Below are 24370 nucleotides of genomic sequence, written 5' to 3'. Positions count from 1 at the left end.
CAGATCAAGTCCATAAATCTGATATAAGTCAATATGTGCAATACCAATCTATAAAGACCTCTTCAGACTCACAAAAAACATACAATGATGCTGAATGCAGGAAGATCACAGGCTAGTGGGTGGAAAGTCTTGTGGATCCAGGGGCGTTGTAAGCATCTCAGAGCTGGCAGGGGTCTCCACATGCTCCTCCAGTTCCCAGGGCATGGGGTCTATCAGCGTAGTGCCATGTGTCTTGTCAGTAGAGAATCTCGCAGAGAGTGAGCAGAAAGAGAGAGTGTGTGTCTCCCACCTCCAAGGATGAAATGCAGGAATTCCCAGACTCCTCAGGGGCAGGCCATGCCCACACAGAGGCCTCATTGGCTATAACCCGAGTGACAGACTAGATTCCACCTCTTCACTCTTAATCCTCTCAAGTCCCAAATTGACACTAGATTATGTAACTACCATGTTCCTCAGGGAATAAAAACACTTTTTTCTTTTTTTTCTTTTTTTAAAACCATGTTCTTCCCTTGACTTTCCTGTTTCTCTCTAATAGGCCTTCTACATAGTCTCAAAATTACTAGTTTTTTTCAGAGATGTGATTGTATATTTGTTGTCTCATCCTAAAGCATAAATTTTAATCATTATAATATCCTACTGATTTACTTCCAAAATTATCCTTTCATCTCTTAAATTTGCCTTCCTAATTCCATAACTCTTGGCCAAAGTCTTAACTACTGCATGAGCCTCTTCCCTAACCAATCCATTATTTCACAGTCACACAATTAACCTTCATAATGAAAAATCTAGAGAATACTATTTCCTTAATTAAATTTTCTAAATGCTCTCTCATTTCTTACAAAAAAAATAGTTTGGTCTTTTAGCTAAATGAGCATTCAGATTTCATGCAAGGGTACTACTGGGCTTATTTTATATGGCTTTTCCCATACCCAACCCCACCCAAACCTGTATAAATTATAGTCAAAATGGAGCAGCAATTCTCTCTGAAACACAGCTCTCATCTCCTGCTGTTTTTTGTCTTGTTTTTTATTCCTTGTATTGGAGTTCATGTGTCCAATCACATATCCTAGGTGAGTAGAAGCTAGAAGACTTCGTGCTAAAAAAAAACAAAACAAAGTAATATGGGATAATGGGCAATATGATGTTGGAGACAACATCTTGACAGTCTTATCGGCAGTTTAGATCCGTCCTCACTCACTTCCACTGAGTGTATTCTGACTCACAGTGACCCCCCTATAGGGCGGGGTAGATTTGGCCCTGTTTGTTTCCAAGACTGTAACTTTTTATGGGAATATAAGGCCTCATCGTTCTGTTTGTGTTTTTGTTTCTATGGTTTTCATTTTCCTCTCCCCTTTCCACCTTGAAAATTCCATTTTGACTATAATTTATACAGGTTTGGGTGGGGTTGGGTGTGGGAAAAGCCATATAAACTTAGATCTATCATAAAGCATAGAGTCTTCTTTTCTTCTCTACAACTGTCCTATAATATCATGATATTTGACCCTTTCTGTTTTAAATTATGTTTACTTTTGTATGTTTATTTATATATGGAAATTACAATATGCATTCTGGCTATGGACCATGAAACATGCTTCAGAAAGTTGTATGTCTTGTTACACCAAAGGGTAAGGATTATTGGTAGAATAAGCAATATATTTTTATATTATTTTTAAATATCTTGTATTTTCCTTTTAAATATTCACTTATCTTTGTTTTATATATGTGACTCTCATTGAATTATAAGAAAAAAATCTCTTCTGTGAATTTTTTATATTATTCATTCAACATGAAATCAAACCAGCTTAATAGAATCATTTCAAGAATAGGTAGCACAGGGGTGCTTAAATGATCTACCTACATATGAAAATAAAAGTAGTCATAATTCAGTAATTTATTGTTATAAAGTGAGTAAGTTCTGATGTCTGAAGGAAATGCAACAAGACAAGCTCATCGTAAGCGCTGTATTACCTGCAAACATTTTATAGTTGACTCCTTATGTCAAGTGAAATCTCCCATGCAGCTACAGACTATTTAAAATTATAGTTTTAATTCAATTATCACATTCAAACATTAGCCATACAAGCTAGAAACATTATTATTCTCGTGTAACATATAAGAAAGTTGGAAATTAGAGTTGAAGTGATCTACCCATGATCATGTGGCTGGTTGGGGATCAGAGATGGGATCCAATCTGCTGTCTAACATAAAACCTTCCTTCTTAAATTGACTAGCTCAGTTGAAGAATATATGAGGTGAATAAAGACATTTAATTTTAAAAATCTGAGTGAAATGCCCAAGGTAGCTTCTAAATGAGGGCAGATCCTGGCTGTATAGCTGAGAAGCTATATGACATGGGAAACATTTATGACCACTCTATGCCTTTCTTTCATGTTTACAGAATAAATGACTAACTGTACATTAAGTTACTAATTTTTAAAACATTTTATTAGGGGCTCATACAACTCTTATCACAATCCGTGCATATACATATATCAATTGTATAAAGCACATATGTACATTCTTTGCCCTAATCATTTTCTTTCTTATTTTTTTTCTTTTCTTTTTTTACATTTTATTAGGGGCTCATACAACTCTTATCACAATCCACACATATACATACATCAATTGTATAAAGCACATCCGTACATTCTTTGCCCTAATCACTCTCAAAGCATTTGCTCTCCACTTAAGCCCTCTGCATCAGGTCCTCTTTTTTTCCTCTCCCTCCCTGCTCCCCCCTCCCTCATGAGCCCTTGATAATCCACAGATTGTTATTTTGTCATATCTTGCCCTATCCGGAGTCTCCCTTCCACCCCTTCTCTGCCGTCCATCTCCCAGGGAGGAGGTCTCATGTGGATCCTTGTAATCAGTTCCCCCTTTCTTCTCAGGTAAGGTGACCAGATATCCCGCTTTTGACGGGACAGTCGTGATTTTTAACAATTTGTCCCGTGTCCCACAGCATTTTTTAAAAGTCTCGATTTTTGGAAAGAATTCACGACAAGCTAGGGACGGCAGGATAACGATAAGGGAATATACGATTTTTGGCTGCCATGTGGCTATTTCACCAGGATATGAGTTTTATATTATTTTTTTAAATTTTAGAATGCTAAACTTTAATAATAACAAATAATTGTTGACAACTGATTGAGAACTGCTTATCAAAGTTCGCATTGTTGATCAGTTGTTAGAATTCAACCATCATTGTTTGGACTTAATGAACAATGGCATTTTTTGGCATTGGCAACGACGAGAACATTTTGTAACTGTCTCTCAGACGATACACATCATACTGCGTGCTAGTGCTAGTTAAACAAGTGATGTCAGCAAATCAGCTTTTCAGATCGTTTAGATAAATACTTTATTTATTTCATAAATACATAAATTTTCTTGAATTTAGCAGACAGTTCTCATTTTATTTATATTTTAGAGTGGCGGCAAAAAGTCTAGCACTGGCCTTGAAAGTGACACTTATGTCTTACCTTATGGCAAATTCAGAGAAAAAATAATACAAGTTAGTACTATTATTATTTAGAAATAAATATAGGATTAAAATTAAAATATTTATTAAAATATAGTTACTTTATAACAATTAATTTAATTTATAAACTAACAATAAAATATGTTCATGTAATTATGTACCTACTTGCTGTGTTTTTAAGCAATATGTATAAAATAACTTATAATATAATTTTAAATTATTTTGTTTAGATTTTAACATAATGAGTAAGAAAAGAGAATGCAAATTCAACAATGATCTAAGAAGTAAATTTCCTTTTATTAAAAAAACCCAAAAGCGATTACATGGTAAAAATGTGAGAAATGTAATGGTGAATTTTCTATTCCATACGGCGGGAAGAATGATATTTCAAAGCACTTGGAGACACAGAAACATAAAAGATACTTAAATACTGCTGCATCTTCCTTCAAAATACAGGAATTTTTTCAGAAAACAACTTATGGAGATGAAGAAAAGAAATTAGCATTAGCAGAAGGACTTATGTCTTTTCATGCTATTAATCACAATCATTGCTTCAGATCTCTGGACTGTACATCACAAGTTGTCAAAAATTCAATCAACCAAAAATTTGCCTGTGCTAGAACAAAATCCAAGGCATTTGTGTGTAATGTGCTTTCCCCATATGCATTTTCTGAATTAAACAAAAATTTGGAAACAATTAATTTTATATCCATATATTCTGATGCATCTAATCATAAGAATATAAAGTTATTTCCAACCATTATTAGATTTTTTTATTTGGAAACGGGAATAAAATTAGAATTTTAGATTTTGTTTCTGTGCCCGGCAAAACTTCTGAAATAATTTTCAGTTCCATTATTAATATTTTGGAAAAACATTCAAAACATAAAATGATTGTATATTGTACAGACAACACAAATGCAAAATTTGGAGGAAAAGCAAGAAGAGGTACAAATAATATTTTTTATAAATTAAGCAAAAACCTTAATCAAAACATTATTGGTGTTGATTATGCAGTGCCATTCAAACAGCTGCTAATTTGTTGCCCGTAGATGGGGAAAATAACCATTAAAATATATTCTTATTTCTATAGATACACTGTGCACGTTGAAATGCTTAAAGAATTTTGTGAAACTGCGGAAGTAGAATATCAGAAAATACATGGATACAGTGGTGTTAACAAACCCAGGGACAAGGGAACAACATGGGACCCAAATTGGTGGTGAGGGAGGAGTGGCAGGCCTGGTAGGGAATGATCAAGGGTAAGGTTACATAAAGAAGAGGTATAGCTGTAACCCAGGTGGGGACAGAGCATGGTAGTGGGGCAGGAGGAAAGTCAAGGGAGATGGAGGAAAGAACTAGGAGGCAAAGGGCATTTATAGAGGTCTAGACATAGACATGTACATGCAAATATATATATTTGAGGATGGGAAATAGATCTATGTGTCTATTTTTATAGGTTTAGTATTAAGGTGGCAGTAGGACCTAGGACCTCTACTCAAGCACTCCCTCAATGCACGAATACTTTCTTCTATTAAATTGGCACTCTACAATGCTCACCCTCCCAACACAACTGCTGAAGCCAAAGCGGGTGAACAAGTAAATGTGGTGAAGAAAGCTGATGGTGCCCGGATATCAAAAGAGATAGTGCCTGGGGTTTTAAAGGCTTGAAGATAAATAAGCGGCCATCTAGCTCAGAAGCAACAAAGCTCACATGGAAGAACAAACCAGCCTGTGTGATCGAGTGGTCCCAAAGGGATCAGTTATCAGGTATCAAAGAACAAAAAATCATATCATTGACTGCACACCTCTATGATATGATCACTGAGGACAAACGGGTGCATAAACAAATGTGGCGAAGAAAGCCAATGGTGCCTGGCTATCAAAAGAGATAGTGTCTGGAGTTTTAAAGGCTTGAAGGTGAACAAGCAGCCATCTAGCTCAGAAGCAACAAAGCCTACATGGAAGAAGCACACCAGCCTGTGTGATCACGAGGTGCCAAAGGGATCAGGTATAAGGCATCATCCAAAAAAAATACCATAGTGAATGAAGAGGGAAGTGCAGAGTGGAGACCCAAAGCCCATTTGTCGGCCACTGGAGATCCCCTCACAGAGAGATATAGGGGAGGAGATGAGTCAGTCAGGCTGTGATGTAGTACCGATGAAAAATATAGCTTTCCCCCAGATCCTGGATGCTTCCTCCCCCCCAACTACCATGATCTGAATTCTACCTTGCAAGACTGGATAGAGCAGAGGTTGTACACTGGTGCAGATAGGAGCTGGAGGCACAGGGAATCCCACGTGGGTGATAACTTCAGGACCAGGGGTGTGAGGGGCAATACTGGGAGAGTAGAGGGTGAGTGGGTTGGAAAGGGGGAACCAATTACAAGGATCTACATGTGACCTCCTCCCTGGGGGACAGATAACATAGAAGGGGTGAAGGGAGATGCCGTATAGGGCAAGATATGACAAAATAATAATCTAAAATTATCAAGGGCTCATGAGGGAGGGGGAAAAAAAGAGGACCTGATGCAAAGGGCTTAAGTGGAGAGCAAATGCTTTGAAAATGATTAGGGCAAAGAATCTACAGATGTGCTTTATACAATTGATGTATGTATATGTATGGATTGTGATAGGAGTTGTATGAGCCCCTAATAAAATGTTTTAAAAAGAATTGGTAGAGTTTGTATACAATCAAGCAGCTCTTTTTTAAAATGGTATATAACTTATTGAATGTGACAAAATTTCAGTAATCGAAGTAGCAAATGCAGTTAATAATTTAAAATTTAAGTGTCAAGAGCGGTTAGAAAATAATTTTCTTCTGTTAACTATCCATAATAGTGTAAACCAGCTAGAAGAACAAGGTGCAATAAATCATGCAGATATCATGAATCATGTTAAAAAGTTCTATAGTAACTGCATAGATTATTTAGAAGAGTGGACGGTACATTACAATGATATTGAACATTTTCATTGGGTTACATTAAAACAAGAGCTTAATTGGAATGATGTGCAAAACTCAATTGATCATATTACTCAAAATTTCCCATGTAGTAATATTTCCAAAAATGATCTTTTAAAGGAGATATCATTATTAAAAATATATATTGATAAGGAAAAGGTTAAATCTTGGGCATCACAATAGAGAACAAATGGTTAGATATAGTTCATCATTTTGAAATAAACCATGTTCCATACAATAATGCACTAAAAATTGTGGAATACATGCTGTCCTTACCAGGAACTAATGCTGCCACTGAATGCGTTTTTTCTACGGTAAATAAAGTGTGGACATTAGAAAAATCACAATTAAGTGTTGAGACTTTGTAAGCCATTTTATGCGTGAAATATAATTTAACAAATTCTTGTGAAATATTTCATGACCTTTTAAACAACAGAAATCTACTAAAAAATTCACTCAAATGAGAAATATGCCAAAGAATAAAATAATTCTATACATAAATTTTTAATGTACTATATTTGTAAATTGTACTTATGTTGAAATTAAAAAATATATTATAATACTATTTTTTCATTCTATGAAAATTTTCCTTGCTCCATGTAGAACAAATTTTTAATCATGAAACACCCCCCCCCACACCCCCACCCACGCCAGTCAATAGTGTCCCACTTTACCAATGTTAAAACCTGGTCACCTTATTCTAAGTGGTAAATTTATACTTACTGTTATTATGATACAAATTGCTCTTGGGGGAAAGAGTTATTCTAGTCCATATTATTAAAATTTGTATTCAATTGCATGGCTCCAATTCATAATGCTTACCTCAACTCTCCTCATTCCATTCGTGCATATCGGCATATACTGCATTCACTTGACTTGGTCTCAGTTTGTGGGCCATCATGATGTCTTGAGAAAGTTCCAGCCCTATATTAAATCCAATTTTCCAGATCTCCATGCCTGTATCTACACAGCAGAGGAAAAAAGAAAAGAAGAAAGTACACTAATTACTACTCATCTCATTTTAAATCAAGGTCTCTGATAATCTACAAGGACTCTCGTCACTGTCCTGCCAATAATTGCCCTATGCCAGACTCGCTCACTCTCCCTCTCCCCGCAAAGCCAGGGCAATTTCATGCTTGCTCCTCCAGAGGCTTCAATGGCTACTCTAGCCACCCTGTTCATGCTCACCATCTGTGTTTCCTATTTCACAGAGAAATTTAAAGCATTCTCAATCCTCCCTCTTTCTACAACTCTGCTCTCAATTCTTACTTATTTCCAAATAATCTGTCTGTGCTCCCAAGGCAGTCTCCATCGCCTGAGATTCATTCCTCTTTTCTTACCTATCCAAGAGCATACTCCTGACAACCTCCTCCTCTCTGGAGTTATTAATGTTCTTCTCGGGATTGAATCATCCCAATGCTTTATTTCCACCCTCTTCAAAAAGAGGCTCAATTTCTCTCCATGACCCTAAATAGAAAAACTCTTTGAAATATTTTCATATATATATACTGTTACAACTTCTTCTAACTCCATTCTCTCTCGAACCCACTCCAGTAAGGCCTTTAGCTTTACTTCCTTTCTGAAATACTAACTTATTTCTGAAATGCTGGCTTATTTCTCACCAAAGTTACTATCTGCTTAGATACTTCATTGGTCTACCCGCTTCATCTTCTAAGTCATGCTCACTTGTTTGCTGCCTCCTTGCTGATTCTTCAGTGTCCTATCAGATTCTTAGTATTGGAATAGACCAAGGCTCACTTCTTCCATTATATTTTCTTTTCCGCTTAAACTTACACCATAGCTGATTCCACCCGATGTTATAACATTGTATGCTATGGCGATTGTCAGATTTGTGCCTCTACTCCAGGCTGCTAGATACAGACTGCTTCTTGATTTCTAAATAGTATCAGAAATGAAATACGAAAAAAATAAGGCCTGGTTATCCTATACCCCAAGCCGAATTTCCCTACAGACATTTGCAGATCAGTTAGTGACAACTTAAGCATTTAGTCACTTAATCATAAAACTTAGCAGGTATGTTTAATATTTTTCCTGTACCTCCCATCTAATTCAATAGGAAATTACATCAGCAGTACTTCCAAAATATATCAACTTTTTAAAAAATCTACATTGGCAACACCCTTGTCCTTGCTGGCGTTTTGGCTAAGCTACCATCAAGCTCTACCTGGGTTATTTCCATAGTTTTTTCCTTTCTGCTTCCCACTGTGCCCCCGCCCCCCCCCCCCGCGCCAAAGTTCATGCAACATAGAAGCAGACCAACGCTGTTAAAATGCAAATTAGATCGTGTCATTCTTTGCTCCATACTTATCAGCTCACGGAAAGTTAAAGCTGAAATCCTTGTCAATGGAATGGCCTACAAGCTCGCCATGGTCTTAGCCAAACCCACCACAGTGTCCCTCCTGTTGATCTATGACCAATCGTTCAAAGTCAGTCTCAGCGCTCTGGTCTCCTCACTGATTCTCCTACATACTAGGTTTTTTCTCCTACAACCTTGCATGCAATCTTTTCGCTCCTTAGAGTACTGTTCCTGCCTCTCATTTCTCTGCCCCAGGTAAATAGAGACCAACTGTTACACTTTGAATTGTTGCGTGCACACTCTTAAGATCCCAAACACTATTCTTCCATAAACAACTCCCTCCTTTGCTATCAGACAAAGAGAACTGGATGGTACTTAGGAATTATTATTGAGTATTTTGATAAAAGATTCAAAACAATACTATTGATCAAAAGAGGGACATTGCAGAACAAATTTGCTAATTATCAGGCAATCTATATTTTCTGGGACTATAGAGACTAATGAACTCCTCAAATTATAGCCATAAAATAATCTTTAAACCTTTAAAATTATTCCAAAGAATATCCCTGAAGACTTCTTCAAGGCTAACAATTGTTTAGTGAAGAATGTCTGCTTTGGACTTTGCATTGTGCTGCTTCAGATTTGTCCATTCAGGATCAACTGGGAGGGTCCCTTGTTCTGGCCTTGCGCTGACTTATGCTATTCGGCGTCTTCGTTGTGTCTCTTCACAAATAGAGTCGACTTAATTTCTCTCTTTTCATAAATATAGTTGACTTACTTCTTATGCAATACATTTGGTGAAATCCATATGTATAGTTACTGTTTATGTTCTTTAAAAGGATATTGCCAATCATTAACTTATTGGCCTTGCAAAATTACATCATGCCATATCTAGTATCACCAAAACACATATTTTTCTGTAATACTGTTTTTATTTACATAGAAAATGTTAAGGTATTTATCCATATTTTTAAATTTTAGAGTTACATTAAATACACATATAAACTTCTGAAATGTACATTCCTAAAATCAAATTAAAATGATGAGCACTTTTAAATTTATAAAGTATCCAGAGATAGACTGGTTTTATCTAGCTACACAGCACATTATATAAGTCTATCAAATCTTTTTAACTCTTAAAAATTTTTTCAAGCCACTTTATACAACAAGATGGGGGAAAACAAGGAAAGTCCTAATTCTCGAATATTTTATTTTTAAATAGAAAATTAGCAGTTAACAAAGAATTTTCTATAGGAGTCATTTATAAATCAGATGAAGGGAAACTAGAAGTATTTTATTATGACCTTAACATGTTATATATTTGTATAAAAGAAAAAGTTCTTTACACTTTAGTTCAAGTCCCTTTGTTAAACTTTAAATATGAGAAAGTCTTCAAACAGAACAACAATGTGTCACATTCTCTGAACTTCAGGTGTCTGACGGTCTCTAGTAGAGTGTTGCATTACTCTGTAGGTGCTCAATAAAAATTAATTGAGTTGGGATAAATTTTATGGCTTCTTCCTAGAAAATAGCAATTTGTGGCAGACCGTGAAGTGTGACTCTCTGAATAGGACACGTTTCCTACTTCTTCTCTCATTTGGGTCACTGTGTTGAGAAAAATTTAAATAGACACACAACAGTAGTGACCAAATGAAGTCATCTTCTGACTCCCAGCAGGAAGGCAAGTTTCCGGGCTCAAGTGATAAAGTAAATGGAATATGTTCTGGAGCCAGCTTCACTGGCTCTCTTGAGATGCCAATTAAAGATGCTGATTTTTCTAAAGTCGTCCATTCTAATGGACCAAACACTACACCCCCCCCCCTCTCTGTTTCTCTCTCTTTGTCTCTGTCTCTCTCTCTTTCTCTCTCAAAGTCAATGATGTGGTTAGGTTCAGCCGTCAGTTCTCACTCATAGTGGTACTGGTAGAACAGGATGGAGACTGCCCAGTGTTGTACTAACCTCACAATTGTTCCTTTATTTGAACCTATTGCTGTAGACAATGTCAACCCATCTCGCGAAGGAATTTTCTCTCTTTGCAAACCCTCAACTTTAAAAAAGCATGAAATCAAAGAAAATAAACCCTTGGGAACCCAAATGGAAGTATCCTTTAAGATCCGGTTGCATGGGGATCCTGGGTTTTCAAGAAGCACTTGGCAATGGCAGTGTGCAGGTGGAGACACGGCTATAGGAAAGGGGTGAAAAAGGAAACTTCACAAGAACGACATCAGAATGTCCTTAGCCTTCCATGCCTCATAAAGCAGAAAGGTTCCATTTTTCTATTCCATGTGAAATAATTTAAGAGTAAAAGGAAAGTACCTTTTCCGGGAAGTGTAAATGTTTAGGGGAAGAATACACAAATTTAAGAGTTAGAAAACCTGAGCTCTTGACTCAAAGACTCACAAATCCATTGATTTTGACCAAATAGTTAATCTTATGATGTTAATAGTTAATCTAAATGTCAATTTATAGCAACAGCTCTAGCCTTACTACATAGAGCCTGATAAAGCGTAAAGAAAAGTATGAAAGCAGAAGTAACACAGTGCACTAAGCACCCATAAGGAGCGACGTGTTCCTATCTTGGAGCACACACGGCACTCCTTTCCTTAGCCTCATCTTCACAATTACTCTGAGCCAATAGACCACGAGATGGTTTCTCGATTTGTTCCAGATTCTGAAGTCTTGCACATTTGCTTATATGAATAAAAATATTTAAAATATGAGAAAGCATAAATAATAGTAGGCATTTGACCTTTTCTAACTTTAAAATAGGGGAGGAAGAACAAGATCCATAGCTCTGGCCACAAAAGGCTGACCCTATGAGACAGAAGTCAGACTCCAACTTCAAAATTTTCACCTCTGTTGATATCAACTGGTCCTTTGATGACACTCTCCACTTCTCTGCGGTGTCAATCCTACATTGCAGAACTCCCAGCTTATCTTCCAAAATATGGGATTTACCAGGAAGTAACAGGTTAAAATTCAGCTTCAGGGATGCTCAGGATACAATTATTTTATCAGGATAATCTTCTCCAGTTATGTTTGCAAGTACACCTCTCTCTGGACCTTAGCTGTGTGGCCTGGTCCCTACTATGCTGGGGAAAGGGTGACGAATCCATTAGCTCTGTCAATTAAGTGCTGTGAGCCACCCTACTCCACCAGCAAACACTCTTCCCAAAGGAACCAGGTTTTCTTGCTCTGTGGTCTCTGCATGCCAGCAGTTTGTCCCATGTGAGTGTCATGCCTCTGCTGTTTCTCCTGCCACCATTTCTCTGCTGCCGCTTCTCGCTGTCTTTTTCCACCCTTGAGGCTTAACCCAGGGATCTTAGGTCCCAATCCATTCTGTCTCTTTTTTTCTTAATGGCAGTGGGATTCCCACTTTGGGGTATGGGTCGTTTTAAACATAGTGGGTTGGTAACACAGACCGGTGGCTGTGTTAGAGTTTCCTTGCGCTTATTTGCATAGCCATACCCTCCCCACCACAAGAGCACTGTACACCTTTTAAAAATATGATCAAACTCTTCAGGCCCAAGGATGGGCCAAAAGTACCTCACATTCTCATAGCCATATCTAGTTATTTGGGAATTCGCCGAGTCACAGGTTTCAGTGATGGTTGCTCGGTATGGTCAAGGGATTCGTTCTTTCAGATTTCTCATAGCAACCTGCGTGCAACAGAATGAAACCCTACCTACTCTGCAGCCATCCTTGCGATGACCCTGTGCCCGACCTGTTGTTGCAGCTGCTGGATCAAGCCATCTCATAGAGGGTCTTCTTTTTTTAACTCACCTTTTATTTTACCAAACATAATGTCCTTCTCCAAGCACCAATCCCACATGAAAACATGTCCAAAGCATTTGCCATGAATTCTACTCATCTTAGTTTCTAAGCCTCATAACCAGTTGTATGTGTCCCAAGGCACATTTGCTCATTCGTCTGGTAGTCCATTGTATGCACAGTGTTCTTTGCCAACACCGTAATTCAGATGCATCAGTTTGCCTTTGGTCTACTTTATTGATTGTTCAGATTTCACATATATCGGAGGTGTTTCCAAACACCATGGCCTGGCCTAGGTGTGTCTTATTCCTCAAAGTTATATCTTGCTTTTGACATTCTTAATTTTTTTGCAGAAAGTTTGCCAAATACAAGATGCTATTTGAATCACCCTTGACATCTCTCTCTCTCTCTCACTCTCTCTCTCTCTCAAAATGTCCAAAGGGGCAGAAAGTTTGTAGCAGCCTGAGTTCCAGAAACCCCTCTGGGTAAAGCAAAACAAATGCCAAAGGCACCATGGGTAGAAACTGGCAAAAAGAACTGTTGGGAGTGGGAGCTGGGGGGCGTGGAAGGGTTTGGATTATGGCGGAGTTTCTCAGGAACACTGGGGCAGCCTGATTGACTCCAGGGTCAGCTCAGCAGTAAGTGAGCATTTGAAACCGAACCAGGACTCAAAAATGTTAACACCTGCCTGTCCACAAGCTCGCGCCCAAACTGTAATGGGGTCCAACACTGATACACAGGTCCCATAGGAGATAGTTTTGGTGAACACTATTCTAATTAGACTCTTCTTTCTCTTGGCCCACTGGTTTAATCAATAATTGTCAGGTACACCCTGGTGACTTGGGAACCAGTCTCAAAAGCAAAACATTGATGGAGTCCATATTTAAATGTATGCTGACTTCGGTTCCTGCTGATGTGGAGCTGGTGCCAAATTATCTGGTTACCTTAATTACCCAGGTGTGTGTGGAGATAACTCTATATTCAGGGTCAAACAGGAAAACAAATTGGCTAACAGCAGCACTATGGCTCAGAAGCAGCAGTTGATCTCTGCACACTTGGGCAAGCAGGAGAAAACAACAGAATTATCCACAACACACAGAAATGAACCCAGAGTAGCTCCTGGAGAAAGAGAGGACTATGGATCCTCCCATGAGCGGGGTGCAGGTAGAGAGAGCCCCCAGGTACTTTAACTTACTGGAGGCAAATTACATAGAGAGAGAATCCTGACAAAATGAATTAAAAGCTAAAAATCATACAACTTCAAACAGAAAGACAAAAGGCAAACAGCAAAATATTAGACCTGGAAAGCACTGTAAAAGAATAAAACAGCATGATAGAAACAACGAAAATAAGAATTAGTGATAGTGAAGATAAATCTCCCAAGACCCAAATACAAGAAGACTGAGTTATAAAAATGGCCCCAAAATCTGAAGAAAACCTAAGAATAATATAGGACACCATCAAAAGGAACAATATATGCCTGATAAGTGTCTCAGAACAGACACAAGAGAAAATCATCAATGAAATATAAAGGGAGAGCTTCCTTACATTATGACAGCACATGAAATAAATATGCAGGAAATCCATACCACACCAAATGGCATTGACCCTACAAGGAAATCCGTTCAATATATAATAATCACACTTCCCAATATTAAACACAAGGAAACAATCCTGAGAACATAAACAAACAAACAAAAAACAATTACATTAAAAGGCCAAGTGATCAGGATAAATGCAGATTTTTCTATGAAAACCACTCAGGTAGGAAGACAATTGAATGATATATTCAAATTTCTGAAAGGAAAAAACTACCAACCAAGAATCCTATATCTAGCAAAACTCTATCTTAACACAAGAGGGATACATAAGAGTATTTACAGATAAAGAAAAACCAAAAGAATTTATGAAAATACAACCACCTTTAAAAAAATTATTAAAATAAATTATATGAAAGTTTTTGCCACTGTTTCCATGGACAATGATTGTGGACCCAAATGATACGAACTCCTGGACAACTCAATCCTTTTTGTTACCCAGAGGCTGCCCAGAGATGCAACCGTAACATTTTTTCCACTGTGTTGAAGTACAATCCATATTGACGCCATGTCCTTCATCTTTATAATGGTTTCCATTCCTCTTTGTTTTCAACAAGCAAGATTCTGTCATCTGCATATCACAAGGTAATCATGAATTTTTCTCCAATCCTGAAGCCTAGTTCTTCTTTATATAGTCTATCAGATGCACACATTAGGTAAATATGGTAAAAAGATACAATCTTGTACACCTTTCCTAGTTGTAAGCCATTCAATATCCACTTTTTCTATTTGAATGACTGGCGCTCAGTCCATGTTTCATTTCTGCATGAACACGACTACATGTTCTGGAATTTCTATTTTTGCAATGCCACAAATAGTTTGTTATGATCTGTATAGTCAAATGCCTTTATCTAGTCAATAGAATACAAGTTAATATATTTCTAATATTATGTGTGTTCAGATAAGGTCCATCTGACATCCACAATTTAAGAATGTATTACTAGACTAAATATTGAGCTAAGTTAGACACAAAGCTGTGTGTTCATTAGCTCATGGATGGTTTCCTTAGTCAGGCCACACAAAAGGAGCGTCCCCTGCAGTCATGTTGTAGCCACGTATGTGTTTCCTTTGTCAGTGAACTGCAAACAAAATGATCCCTATCTATCTTTTCCAAGCTTCAGCATAGAACTGGCACACATTTTCCGAATTCTTCTCTTGTCATGCTACCTGGACAGCATGTGTCTAATATGCTACAGCAGAGCAATAACCTGGATAATTCCACTAACCTTTAAAATAGAGCCGTGCCAGAGTCCACAAACCACACATGACATGAATAAAGGTAGGAAAAAGCGTCTACATGAAAATCCACAGAGAATTGGGGCCTTACTTGTTAGTGTCGCTGAACCTAGCGTATCCCGTTGAACACAGATTGGTACTGAAAGTGAAGGCTATCATTAAATCAAGCCTAAAATATCAAGTCAAGCTTTTAAAAGCTACACTGGACTTAACTAAGACAATGATCAAATGATTTTTTTAAAACACAATGATTTTAGTAAAAGGCTTATAAACAATTCTAATTTATGAGCAATGAAGAATATTATAAACTTTGTCATGTTGAGATGCAATGTAATTGAAGTAAATATATCTCCACTTTAGCTTTCATCTGTGTCTCCCTGGTCTAAACTCCAATAATATTTGAACACCTGTCCTTTACTGCAAAACAAAAGCCTCATCTTGCTCCCACTGGCAGGATCTAACCATCAGTTTATGTATATGCCTATGCAACTATTTCATACGTGTGCACACACACAAACACATACAAAGGTGGCTTCAAATGCTATGTGATTAGTTCAAGTTAAACAAAGGACTGCAGTAAACTTTCCTAATAAAGAAATAACTACCTCCCCCATATGTGAATTTGCCTCCCATACACTGCATAAGCAAGAAGGTCAATCTGTTCCTAGGTGTTTCTTCTTGTGAATGTAAAAAGTAGACACTGCTAAGAAGACTGGATAAATTCCTAGAGTTGCTGATGAAGAGCAGGTGGGAAAAGGTCTCTGCTCCTCTCTGCGAAATGCCACCAATTGACAGGAAGTGTTTCGTTCTGTGGGATTCCAAGGAATTTGATATCTGTCAAAAAATCACAAGCTGCTACAACCCAACATCAGCATCTGAAAAGCACCCACATACACCTAATTCCCATTCACTTTGTAACCTGCGTGGTTTCAGAAGGTGAATATTAGATTCAGTTGCAGACAATATAAATCTCCATGTTTCAATATATTAAATGTTTGTCCAATCTCCATATGTCAATGAATTATAACAGCTAAGCACTCAACGACTAACCAAAAGGTTGATGGTTCAAATGCACTCGGAGATGCCTGGAAAGAAAGGCTTAGTAATAAGCTTCCAAAAAGCCACAGCCTTGAAAGCACCTTGAGTCCCTCCAGGAGCCTGTGCCCTTCTCCTCCTATTGAAGAGTGGTTGGCAGCTTAGCACTAATGCTTCACCCACAGTGCATATTTATACACACGTGTGTATATATAAACTCATGCATACCTGTGTATATTTATATATATGCATACAGGTACTAAGAGGGTAAGTCTACAAGCATCTTTAAGTATTACTCCAATATCCTAGAAATTGCTATTAAAGAAATATAGCAAAATGAGATACTTTCATTTCTCTACATATCTTCCATCGAGGTGTGCACCATTCTAAAGGCAATGTTGACATTTCTCTAACCCTCCTTCCAAACACTCATCTGTAAGGTTGTTGTACCACAGCAGTTTAATTCTTGCTATGATACTGGAAGCTAATCTCCTAGTATTTCCAAAACCAGCAGGGTGACCTATGGTAGCAGGTTTCAGCGGAGCTTCCAGACTAGACAGACAAGAAAGAAGGAATAGGTGGCTCGGTTTTGATGGATTAGCCACTGATACCTTACAAATAGCAGTAGAACATTGTCTGATACAATAACAGATGAGGAGCTCCTCCGGTTGTAAGGCACTTGAAATACAACTAGGGGTGTAATGGTCCTTCAAAGTAGAGTCAACCCTAATGGTGTGTATGAAATAAAAAGTTTTGGGGAACTTCATTGTCAGATGGATCCCAACTCAAAATGAGAATTGCTTGAAAATATCTATTAATAATCATAAAGTGAAATAGGACTCTAGGATGACTAGCTGTGATCAAAAGGAAATAGGAAGATTGATATTCTAGGAATTAGTGTCCTGAGATGGACAAGTGTGGTCATTTTGAATCAGAAAAAGTCCAAAGGAATAGTGCTGCGCTCATTGTCCTAAAGAACACTTCAAAACATATCTTGAAGCATAATGCTGTCTATGATGGACTAATGGCGATATGCCTACAAAGACAACACATTAATACAACTATTACTCATATTTATGTACCAAACACTAAAGTCAATGATGAAGAAATTGAAGAAATGTACCAAAGACTAAAGTCTACCAACGTTCTACCAAGCATAGGAACACCTGGGAGGATGGCCCAGGACCGGGCAGTGTTTTGTTTTGTTGTACACAGGGTGGATATGGGTCGGCGTTGACTCCATGGTACCTAACAGCAACAACAACTTCTTCATTCTGAAGTTGATCAAACAGGTCAGGAAGCTGAATTGGTAATTGCTGGCAATTGAATCTGAAAAATGAAAGCAAAGAGAGGATCAGTAGCTTGAGAAGATGATCTTGGTGATAAAAATGAAGGTAGAGATAACCCGATAGGATTTTGCAGGATCAATTACTCCTTTATTTCAAATACCTTTTTTTCAACAACATACACTCAACTACACATAGAGGACTCATCAGGTGGAACACATAGTAATCAAATTGACTGTACATGTGGGAAGAGACGATGGAGCAGCTCAATATCATCAACTGAAACAAGATTGAGCTGACTGTAGAACAGGCCATCAATTGTTCACGTGAAACTTCAGATTGAAGTTAAAGAAAATTAAAACAAATATAGAAATCCACGAAAGTTGAAAAACAACATTGAGTATAACACACCTGAATTTAGAAATATCTCAAGAACAAACTCACTCTTGAACAGAGAGTAGCAAGATAGCACAGAATATGTCAGCGGCTAGCTGGAGACAACACTGAAACATAAAGACATATGTAAAACAGAACATGATCGGCATTTCTCAAGCTGAAAGAACTGAATAAAAAACAAAGGATGCAGGAAACATCAAAAGAAGATGGAAGGAATACACAGAGCCAATGACCCGTGTCCACGCTAATGAAACGTGATGCAATAGAATGAGGAGATTATCAAACAATAACATTGAAATCACATGCGAGTAACATCTTACTTAAGATAATTCAAGAATAGTTGCAGCACTACATCAACAGGGAGCTGCCAGAAATTCTAGCTGGATTTAGAAGAAAATGTGGAATAAAGGATGTTATTGCTAACACCAGACGCAACTAGGCTGAAAGGAGAGAATGCCAAGAAGATGTTTACTCTGTTTTATTGGCTATTCAAAGATGTGGAACATAACAAACTATGGGTATCATCATAAAGAATACAAATCCCCCAAAAGGGAGATCACATGATAAGTTGTTACATTTTGACCTAACAACATCTGGAATCATTGACTACCATGCCTTCAGTCTGCTAGCAAGACTATTCGCATGTGGGGTGATGATCCGAAGACATTCCCTGGAGGTTGAATTCATGTGGACATTAAGTTTTTGTTTTCCATTGTCACTATAGCCTTCTGCAAACCCGTGCTCAGATGTTAAGCTTATGCAGATTTGGGAGTCCCAGGGAGAAATTCAGGGCTGTAGGGTAGATGAGATAAAGTTCCCCAAAGAAATTTTCATATGAAAGCCCTTCATAGTTTCAAAAATGACCAAGTGCATTGTCATGATCAGAAAATTCCTTGGCACAACTTTCCTAGCTTGATTTTTAACCCCTCACTAATGCAGTGTTCAATTTTCTTACAACCTCATCATGAGAAGCCCTGCACTTGTTTTATATCCTTCAAGAAAATCTATCAAGCTTACATCTCCAGGAACCCAGAATGGAATCTCCATAGCCTTCAGAGCTGCCCTCTCCACCTTGGATTTAACCAACCCAGTGAATCCCATCAAATGCCCCTGTTTTGAATTTTTGTTCTTCTTTTTTCAGGAACTGTGATATTTTTGTGTCCACTTTGCTGGGCTAGGATTCTCAGTGAAGCCTGCCTAGGTACTTGGCAGTTGAAGCCTCCCTGATAATGTGATCTCAGTGTAGTAAACTCCATAATAGGATCTGCTGTGGACAACAAAGCAGTTGTAAGAATATTGAGAAGAGTACAATATCCTATTCAAGTAACAGAGGTGACACCATTGAAAGGAAGTTATCTCAGGGGGTGGCTTACCCATATTTAAGCAAGCCTCGGTGGAGAAGGCTTCTTACTCTCTGTGAAGGCTTGGATCCTACATCTGTCTCATCGACCGCTGGTTCTTGACCTTGAGCAAACAGTGTGCCATATTGCCTGGCAACTCTGGGAATTATAGCATATTACCTGCTACCCTTGGATTTATTCAACTTGGCAGCTACAAGTCTGAAATGCGAACCTTGGATTCATCTGTCTCGGCCTGGCACCTACACGAGCCAGGAAACGCGTCCAGTTTAACATTTGAACCATGGATTTGAAATGAATGGGACTTACGCCCTTCCACAACTTATAAGCCGTTTCCTTGATATAAAATGTCTTTCTTGATATACACATATAAGCATAGCTGGCTTTGTTTCTCTAAAGGAACAAACACTCTAATGAGAATAAAGCAAGCATATTACTAAGAATTTATCTGCAGTCATGAAGACATGTATAAACATGTTTTGTTTGGAGTAAACAGTATTTTTTTACTTTCCTTGTATATGCCTACATATAGTTATATCAAATTTTATGATAGAATGGGTTATGACAGGTAAATGAGCAATAATTTCCCCTTTTATTTTCATAGTCTAATTCACCTTCAGCTAACGCTCAGACATATGAGTATTTCTATGGGAATGTTCCTATAAATTCACATAATTTGGAAATATGGCTGTGTTTTTAATCTGTTCTTTTCTCTCAATTAAAGAAAATAAGAAATGTTCTGCCATCAAATCCCTGTCTTAATTACTAAGGAGGGTGTTCTTATTTTGTTTTTGTTGTTGTTCTTGTTTTTCCATCATAATTTCTTATGCTGCCACCAAGCCCTTCCCAGCAACTACCTCTTGAATCTTTCCTGAACTAAATGTTCCTTCCTAGTCCACCAACATCGTTACCATTGTCCTCTTCTGTGCCCTACAAGCGCTCCTGTTTTCTATCTTGCTCCCTACTCACCACCATTAGCGACTCAGTGCCACAGTGGCTGGAGCCCCTCAAACTGCTCATCACAGCCAATACTGTCCCATAGTGCCAATATTTAGCTTGGTTGGGTCCTGTCTGTCGTTTCTGCTGGTGCTAACGCATTTGAATCAGGGGGCCCTTCTAGATGGCGGTGTAGATTCAGGAATCTGGGGATTCACGTGATGTCCCATGAGTACCTTGACATCGTCTTTGGGGGGAGTATATCCACTCTGGAAATCAACAATGCTGCGAACAAGGTCTCCTTCTTTTTTCCTTCATCATTCTGAGAAAACTGCTTTACCAGAATATTGTGGATCAAAAGTTATGTCTTCTTTCCTAACAATAGGAAATCACATTATAAGACCCAAGTCAAATGATCTGGGTCCAGATACCCATATTAATTTGTGACATTGAATAAGTTACCGAAACTCCCTATGTATTACTTTCATTATTATGGAGTGAGATTTGGCTTCTACTTCATGGGGGTGAGTTCAGATTAAATTATACAGTATTATAAATATATTAAGACACGCCAAACAAAACAAAGCCACACCCACTGCTATGGAGTTGATTACAACTCACCGGACTTGGTAAACACTAATTGCTCTTGTTATTCATGATAGTAGTATCATTTTTTCTACCTCTTTTAAATATTTTTAATAAAATAAAAATTTTGTATCTGCTCCTATCTACTGCTTTCAGGAAGATTTCTAACTTTGTCATTCAATGAATATAAAAATAATATCTCATATTGAATCTAGTAATATATAAATCTGGCAAAAGTTAATGAGCTGTGCAAAATGATCAATTTTAAAAAGCAAAGTGGCTATTCATATGAGGCTCTCCCTTCAATTCTTTCATAGTAGACATGGGTCCTGAATGTTGGATAATTTGATGTTACTCCTCTGTGTGCCTCTGTTATAATAGCAATGATTTTTAAAAGAGCTCTGTGCTTGTAAAATTTTTAACAGAACTGTGCTCTAAACAGGAGAAAGTGCTAATGCAAAATCATTCATTTATTTGTTAAAATATATGCCTTTATTATGTTTGGCAACCGACTCAGAATCATATAAATATCAAAGATAATAAATGCTAGCATGTTTTTCAATATATTGCTCTGCAACAACAATTTAGGTTCTTCATAATGGGTGTAAGATACGGAAAAATCTTATCTTCCATATGCAAATAAGAAAACTGAAACATAGAGAAACTAATTTACTTCTTTAAAAAATTATAGAACTAGTCAGCCTATACAGAACAGTTATATAAATTATAGAACAGTTCAGGGAAGCTGAACTTCACACCAACAATCACACCCATTGCATCCCTACCTAAAAGAATCCACGACCACGCGATTCAAACCACCAGTCATTTCAGTGTCTGGGGTCTGTCCCTGGACCAAGTCCCATCTTTTTAGAGAAGAGAAAATAAATACAGAAAAACTTTCTCTGAACTACATTAGAAATGCATGAATGCAGCCTAAGAAATATATAATACACACTAGTGCTCCACTCAAATTTTTAGTTATTGTTAATTGTCGTCAAGCCAGCTTCACCATGTGGCGACCACTTGCACAGCTGTGCTAAACCTTGCTGAGCCCCAGACCATTCCCTTTGGTTGCTGATCAAGCCTTGCAAAGCATAATGTTTTCATTGATTCAATTTCTGAAGTACATGGACAAGTTTCCTAGTTCGTTTTAGTCTGGAAGCTCGAATGAAACCTGTGTAAAGTCAGAGCAACACACAAGACTAACCTGCCAGGTGGGTGATGACAACACATGAGTTAAATTTGCTAGAAGTGGAATGGAGTATCTCACATTGAAGGTAGGAATTCTACCACAGAACTAACTTTGCCTTAGTGCCCTTAACTCATTTTAATTACCCCCGGCCTAATATAAGCAAACAAACCCCAAACCTCACTGCCATTAAGTCTCTTCCAACTCACTGTGACCACAAAAACCCGCTGTCACTGAGTTAATTCTGACTCATAACAACTCTGTAAGGCAGAGTTGAACTGTGGATTTCCAAGGCTATAAATCTGGGGAGCAGAAAGGCTTATCTTACTCCCACAGTGGCCCTACTAAACTCCTGTTAAAATCCCTAAAAGCTGTTGGTGGGGGGTAAAGAATATGATTGCATGTTGATTAGCTAATATATGTTCATTCCTTCAACTACTGTGTATTATAGTGAGAGTAGATATGTGGGTTTGTAGTAGTGATGTACTCTGGTCATGATAAGCAGACAAATTATTTTCTGTAACTGTACAAGTAACCAAAAGTTGAGATTAACCTTCCAAACTTTGCTTTTTTACATTCATTCTGAACCCTGGAATATGTCTTGTGTAACAGAAACAAAAATTAATGACTGAAATCATATCTTTTTTTTTTTTTTAGTCTTTTGGGGAAAATATATATATTTATTTATTTATTTTTAAATCATTTTATTGGGGCTCATACACCTCTTATCACAATCCATACATACATCAATTGTGTAAAGCACATTTGTACATTTATTGGCCTCATCATTCTCAAAACATTTGCTCTCCCTGGCATTTTTCCCCTCCCTCCCCGCTGCCCCCTGCCTCATGAACCCTTAATAATTTATAAATTACTATTTTGTCATATCTTTTTCTGTCCGACATCTCCTTTCACCCACTTTTCTGTTGTCTGTCCCCCGGGAGGAGATCAAATGTAGATCCTTGTAATCATTCCATCTTTCCAACCCATTCTCCCTCTACCCTCCTAGTATAGCCACTCACACCGCTGGTCCTGAGGGGATCATCCGACTTGAATTCCCTATGTTTCCAGCATGATAGTGATGGGGTGGGGGTGGGGAAGAGAGGAAGCATTTAGGAGCTAGAGGAAAGTTGTATTTTTCATGGTTGCTATATCACACCCTGATTGGCTCGTCTCCTCTCCAAGACTCTTCTTTTAGGGGATATCCAGTGGCCTACAGATGGGCTTTGGGTCTCTACTATCTTTCTTTTTTTAATGACACATAATATTGTGAGATTAGATGCAGAGAAAATCAACAAGGCATGTGGTATCTGGACATGGGTATTTTTAGCAGGGAAAATAAAACAAATGGATCTGAAAGTTATTGAAAAATTACTTGAGAAGATGGATCAGGAACAACACAGGACTGCGTCTGATGACAAAGAGCTAATTTATCTGGGTTACCAGAAGCAAAACAAAAAACTCAGCAAGGGATGTCTATTATATCAAGTCCTGGTGACGTTCAATATGTTTGCTCAAATCTGTCCACCTGGACCACCCAATGGATCAAGTGACTGTGTTTCATCAAACTTGGCCTGAAGCAGGGTGTAATAGTTAGGAGGTGGAGGGGTTGGTGCCAACATGGCACTTGTAAGAAGATATGGTTGGGGTTCAGTCAATCAGGTTGCAGCTTGATGACCTCCTTTGGAGGTATGACCAGACAAATGGCTCTCTGGAGGTCGCCCCCCCGCCCCCCTGCCTTCACTTTCCTGTTGGCAAGCCATGCGGAGCCCTGTGTGAGCCCTGGGATAAGTCACTGCTGTTGGATCCACACAGCTCCGCACCCACCAGCCCGTGATCTTCTTGCATTCTGCATCATTGAATGTGGCTGCATGAATGAGTCTGAAGAGGAAATTATGGACTTGAGTTGGACTGGGCTGGAATTTTTTATTGATGCATAATTATTTCTTGATATAAAAGTTTTTATTCATATATGAGTGTCTCTGGATGTGTTAGTCTGGGTAGACTAGAGAATCAAATCCATGGACACACATGTGTGATTAAGAAAGAGATTTATATACAAGAGCAATTGAACATTGAGAAAACATCCCCTCCCAGTCCAGAACAAGTCCGTAAGTCTGATATTAGCCCATATGCCTGACACCAATTTACAAAGTCCTTTTCAGACTCACAAAATGCATGCAATAACACCAAATGGAGATCACAGGCTAGTTAGGGTAGAAAG

Source organism: Tenrec ecaudatus, chromosome 5 (genome assembly GCF_050624435.1).
Source record: "Tenrec ecaudatus isolate mTenEca1 chromosome 5, mTenEca1.hap1, whole genome shotgun sequence".
Taxonomy (NCBI): domain Eukaryota; kingdom Metazoa; phylum Chordata; class Mammalia; order Afrosoricida; family Tenrecidae; genus Tenrec; species Tenrec ecaudatus.
The sequence above is the reverse complement of the archived record's forward strand: the minus strand, read 5'-3'. Positions refer to the sequence as shown.